Below are 6,168 nucleotides of genomic sequence, written 5' to 3' on the forward strand. Positions count from 1 at the left end.
AAACAATAAAAACATGTCCAAAAATTAATCTTTCAACTTACTAAGGCAATTTCCCAGCTCGAAAAATCGCAAACTTTGACATCTCAGAGTACTTATAATCAATCCCATTCTCCTTCAAAAACCCTTCAAGTTCCCTCTTGACTCTTTCAGGATCGTCATTCTCACACTCAATCTCGTAACACACTCCAAAACTAAATTTACTCTCATCAACCTCCAACTTCAACCCTCTCCACTCATAAACATCCCTCAAATTCTCAAACCCACCTAAACACACGAAACCCATTTCCCCATCAATCCCAAACTCATCTTTACACCTCTTAATAATCCTCGACTCGGTCAACCCCAACTTGCTTGCTTCCTCCACACATTGCTCCCCAGTCGATGGCTCTATTTCCTCCTCATCCTCCTCGACACGACTCACCCCATTGATCAGCAATGGCTTTGCCTTGAGAGACAAAACACAACGAGTTTTTTCGTTGCTGTTGTTACTGAATGAACGCAAGCGAAGCACTGCCCTTTGAGAAGCAAGAATGCCATTGGCAGAATCAAAAAAAGACATTTTTTTTGGTTAAGTTTTTTTATGTGAAATGGTGAAAGGATTTTCTTTTAAGCGACTGTGATTGACTGCATCAAGCAGACGCAATTTCACCTCCACCTCCATAAAGGGCTAAATTATTTTGTGGATTTTTTTGCAAAAAGTTTCGATCTTTTTTGTGGGTTTTTGGTAAATTTTATTTATTTATTTTTGTCGGGTTTTTGGTTATGGGGAGAGGCCAATACGGTTGGATTTGGAAGAGGGGTTGGGTTTGGAGTGGTCAAGGAGGTGGAGGAGAGAGGAGGTGCTGGTGGCAGTGGTGGAGGAGGAGGTGGTTGTGGTTGTGGTGGCGATGGTGGGCTTTCGGGATTCTTCAAGTTCTTCTTTGTCTTCAATTTTGACCTGGATTTTTGTTGGTTTTCTTCTTAGCATTTTGGCTGAGGGAAAGAGGGAGAGGCGCCCGTGTTTTGGCATCTGAGAACAAGTTCAGTGAAAAAAAGCCTGGTGGGAAAGTTTCATCGTGGACGGCCTTGTCATGCAAACATACCAATGATTGAATCTGATGTTGGGCGACTTGCCCTGCTACGTACCAATTATTAAGGTGGACGACTTGCAGCTCATGCAAAACAATGGCTTACCATAAAATCCCTATTTATAAAACTCGGATGGGCCGGAAGGTTAGTCTAAAATCCGATTGACCTATGATTAAATTAGTTCCAGTTGAAGAAGATAGAATAAATACTAATTCAGCCTGGCTTGATAAACTATTCAAGTCGACTTTGCAATCTGGTTCAATCTAGAATAAAACTTGACTTTTAAATTGTTTTTTTATTATTATTATTTATAAAAAACAATATATTTTTTATCTTTAAAAAAATTGAGTTAATATAAATTAATTTTTTTAATAAGTGATTCAAATCTTTTCTCAAGTCAGATTTTTATAACAAAAATATAAAATATAAATTTGATTTTTTTAAACCAATAACTCGGATTTTTTTATCAAGTCAGATCTTTTCCATGGCTAATAATTGTAGAGTTCACGATCATGGATAGATTTAGCTTGAATAGTTGTAATCTAGCATATATAAATCAAAGTTATAGGTTTAATAAATATTTATAGTTGTGAAAACTTGATTGGATTAAAAAGTTACTCGATTTGTATATTGATTTGAAAATCTAAATTTAAATATGTTATTTTATTAAAAAAAATTAAATCAATATTATTTGAAAAAAAAATAAAATTGAGTGAGTTAATCCATAATCTTAATCTAATATTATAATTATCCTAAATATAATTTGTGGTGAGAGTATTATCTCTTCTGTATAAAACAATATTTGTGGATATTGCAATGAACTAGAAAAGGTGTTCATTTGTTGCAACATTTATAATTTTATCACTTCATGCTAATTACCATTTTATTGCATCTAAAAACGGAATGAGATTTATTAAAAGAAAAAAAATAGTGAAGCTAAGGCTCTAATTAGATTTCAAATCATAAATTTATCATATTAACTCAATAATTCATTAAATATACCTATTTTATTTCTGTATTTTAAAAAAAATTAAAAAAAAAATTATTTTTTTATTTACTTCATATTAATATATTTTTTAGTGTTTTTAAATTATTTTAATATACTAATTTTAAAAATAATTTTAAAAATTAAAAAAAATATATTTTTTAATATAAATATTTTTTAAAAAATAACTACATTGATTATCTCAATGAGCCAGTTCTCTATGCTTGGGTTTCGATATCCTCTTCAAGCATAAGTCTTGGGACTCCTTGTGGTATATCTTTTTTTTTTTTTGGCGATTTCTCAGACATTCCTATCTTTCCATAACCAATCAGATCCGCTTGACGACTGCATTCTTATCCAAAACAATATTTTTTTTGTTTCTTGACTTTCGCTTCCTTAAAAAAATTGGTCAAATCTTTTGGATGGATACATAAAGTATATATCCAATCAAACGAAAGAAAAAATAGCTAGAAATCATCTATGTAGTTGTCCAGTGGTAAAAAACTTAGAATCAAGAGGTTTGCTCCTTCTATGGTCTTAAGTTCGAGCTCTAGGTTGCTCATATGATGGTCACTGGAGACTTATATAGTCGTTAACTTCAAAAGCTCGTGAGATTAGTCGAGGTGCGTGCAAGCTGGCCCGGACACCCACGTTAAACTAAAAAAAAAAATAAAAATAGCTAAAGCTAGGTTCTTATGAATACAAGATATAAGGTTACTTATCAATGCAATCTCAAGCCAAAAGGACCTACTAGCAATGTTTATCTCTTCTGGGAGTCCCAATTTGTCTTGAATTATGTTTGTGAGTGAGGATACAATGTAGGCATACCATAAAGTGGATTTCTAGGCATCAATTTAAAATTAATACTACCGACAGTTGATTCATTGTGATTTATGATATAAATTAAAATGAATTTTAATAAAAATAAAAGACGAATTGACTCACTAGTTTTTTTAAAATAATATATATTTTTTAAAACATAAAAAATTAAATCAACTTGAATTAATTTAAATTAACTTATTTGACATCCAAGACTTACTCCATGTCAATTTTAGATAGGGTTTTAGTATGATAGATTATATTTACTCTTACCCCTATTTTAAAGAACTCTAAAACGCGTGGGGAAAGTACTGTAGCTTTCCCCACGGTTTTCACTGCCAAAAACATGCCAAAACATATCGCCTGTCATTAAATATATTATAATTGTGTAAGTTTTCTTCTTCTTTTTTCTTCTGTCAGCGACATCATGATGGTTTCTGAAATGGTTTCAAAAATTAGGCTGCTGTTTGTTTTCTTTCCGTGTAATTGGGTTTCTTTTCCTTCTATCAAGGGAACTGACATCTATATAATCTTTGGCATCATGTCCGTTTTCATTGTTTCCTTTTCTGTTATTTGATCACATTGTCACCTCTTCTTTTCCCCAGCCAAAACCCACACTAGCAATCAACATCCACACGTTGTTTTTCTGCCTTCTCCAGTGGCTGAAGTGGATCACCAGCAGCTTCACCGTCGATCACCATCCAGCAACAGCAGCAAACACCTCCCGCAGGCTAGGTAGCTTCTTCTCTTCTTGCTTCTCCACGTAAATCATGCATCTCTCAGCTCCCACCTCTCTCAGCAAGCAACTTTAGAGTGACAGTAGCTTTTAACATATTTCAGAAGATGGAACTGTATGTTCCAACTCAACTTAAAGACTGATGATTGATACATAAAAAAACCTATCATTTATTTTCCAGAGAATTATGAAAGGAGGGGCACATTCAAATAGAGATTTTCTTCTTTTTTTTCTATCCTGTCAACTACAGACACTTCTCAAAGCTCCTGATACAGTAAATAGAGTGAGACATGCATCTAAAACTACCCTTATTCAATCGTTGATGGATGATAAAAGCAACCAAAAGTCTTATGATTACCCATACAGTCAGATAAGCTAAACCTATGATCATGTCAAACGTTCATGGAAGTCCAGGGGTAACAAAGAAGGTAACGAAACGCTACATGGATCTCACCGAAACATCAAAGATCATATCGCTATGGCAAGTCTGAAAAGTAAAAATATGGGAAACAATAAAAGAATCCCATGAAGGCATGAAGTGTTTATGTTTGATCAAGTAAATAGTATTTGAGGGAATTAATACACCGTTGTTTTTCTACCTTTTCCAGTAGCTGTAGTCGATCACCAGCACCTCCACCGTGGACCACCAGCAGCTCCACCGTCGACCACCATCCTCACGACAGACCAGCAACAACAACAAGCACCTCCCCCAGGCCAGGTTGCTTCTTTCTCTTCTTGCTTTTCCACGCAAATCATGCATGAATGCTGTAAAAAAAAAACAACAAACCCTGTAGAATACATGAGTAATTAATTACCTGTTGCTTGCAATCTGCTTTGCCAAAGGAAATAGCAATTTGGTTAATTATTAATTTGTAATAATGATTAACAATTGGTTATATATATTTGGTGCTCCATTTCTCCCTTATGCAATCCGGCTCAATCTAAGATAGTGTCAACTCCAGAGGAAGCAGATTGCAAAGTCTTCGACAACAATCAACTTTTAAAAATCCGTTCTCAAACTCGGTTTCCTTCTCCTCCTTCGCAGATCGCCGCCTTCGTCTATAAATAAATAATAATAAAAAAAACTTTAAAAGAAGATGAACTTACCTTGACAGTGATGTCGTCTTCTTCTCCTTCGGTTGATCATCTTCCTCAACATGAGGTAGCCACGCATCATGATCTCACGGAATCGGACCAGAGAAGCTGCTGCTGGTTCCGGTGATGGAGCCAATAAAGTTCAGATTTCATTTCTTACAAGGCAGTCGGGTTTTTTGCCATCTTTCAACTCATTTGGCATCCTTTTCATTCCATGTTTTCCTACCCTTAATAATTAAGGAGTCTGGCTGAAGCATAGGCAAAGCAAGCTCAGTCAGATTCAATTGGCCGAGACTGGCAACAGAGGGATGATTCTGTGGTTTCCGTGAGTTCAGGGCTTAGGGGTGGGGCTTCGATTGATAGATGAAGCTAAGAGCGCATCTGGTCTTCATGAAAAAAAGCAACGGGTTACGGGCTCATCTCATATGTCCGATTCAGGCATCTCTCTTATTGACGCAGAAAATAATTCGGGGGGACGTGGAACCGGACAAGATATTTTTTTGCTCTGAGTTTGTTGCCGAGTAGCATGGACACCTTCCCACGTGTTTGTCTGGACTTGGTCTCATCACATTTATTTTACTATGCACATAGGTACAACATTATAGGTAGATCCATGTGAATTCCACTTCCCGTGATAAAATTAATGTCCTATGCTATTATTTTTTATGTTGGAAAGGTTACTTTAATTACAAAGTATTTTTTAAAAAATATTTTTGTCTGTGCTTATTTTTATTTCTATTTTTATATATTTAATTATTTAAATGTATTTTATAAAAAAAAAGTTTAATGAAATATATTTTGATCATCAACCTTCAAATTTAGTTCATACGTACCCTTGCCTTTGGCTAATCTGAATTCTGATCTTCGATCTGATGGAAAGGTAAGAAAATCATGGCAAGTAAAACCAAACGCAGAGGGTTTGAAATGAAAATGAAAATGACTGATGTGGTAGAGGCCTATAAGAGCTTCCTATAGTAGTACAAAATTAATTATTACATTTCGTGAGCTTCGGAGGATGTGCCACCTCTGTCTCGCACCCTCATGTGTTGTGCTTCGCAGTTGTCGCCAGAGGAGAAAAACAAGGAAAAGACGATGACGACTTTTGTGACCTCCCCGCCTTAGTCTAATATTTTACAAGTTAAAAATTATATGCAAAAGCAAATCATTACTAGCGATTCCAAAATAAGCTTTATTTCATAGATAATGCATCTTATAATATTATTTTTTAGATAGGACATAAAAAAATAATAGATCACGGGAAGTGGAATTCACATGGATCCATGTGAATTCCACTTCCCGTGATAAAATCCAGTTTAACATGTCCTATGCTATTATTTTTTATTAATGTCCTATACTATTATCTAACATGTCCTATGCTATTATTTTTTATTAATATCCTATGTTATTATCACGGGACATTGAATTCCACCTCCAAAGTAAGCTTTATTTTCATAGATAAATGCAT

The 6,168-nt window shown here is 34.7% G+C and overlaps 1 long non-coding RNA gene and 1 pseudogene across 2 annotated transcripts; both read right to left on the bottom strand.

Moving 5' to 3' along the window:
- Nucleotides 1-38: 38 nt before the first annotated feature.
- On the bottom strand, nt 39-676 carry LOC118052048 (triphosphate tunnel metalloenzyme 3-like; annotated as a pseudogene).
- A 3,078-nt stretch (nt 677-3,754) lies between these two features.
- LOC140954961 (uncharacterized) lies at nt 3,755-5,258 on the bottom strand. Of its 2 annotated transcripts, none has more exons than XR_012168648.1 (2): nt 4,716-5,258; nt 3,755-4,373 (listed from the first exon to the last, which is right to left on the bottom strand). It is a non-coding gene; the product is annotated as an uncharacterized lncRNA (long non-coding RNA). The 2 variants fall into 2 exon arrangements; XR_012168647.1 differs by having other exon boundaries at nt 3,755-4,396.
- Nucleotides 5,259-6,168: the final 910 nt, after the last annotated feature.

This window comes from Populus alba, chromosome 18 (genome assembly GCF_005239225.2).
Source record: "Populus alba chromosome 18, ASM523922v2, whole genome shotgun sequence".
NCBI classification, from domain to species: Eukaryota; Viridiplantae; Streptophyta; class Magnoliopsida; order Malpighiales; family Salicaceae; genus Populus; species Populus alba.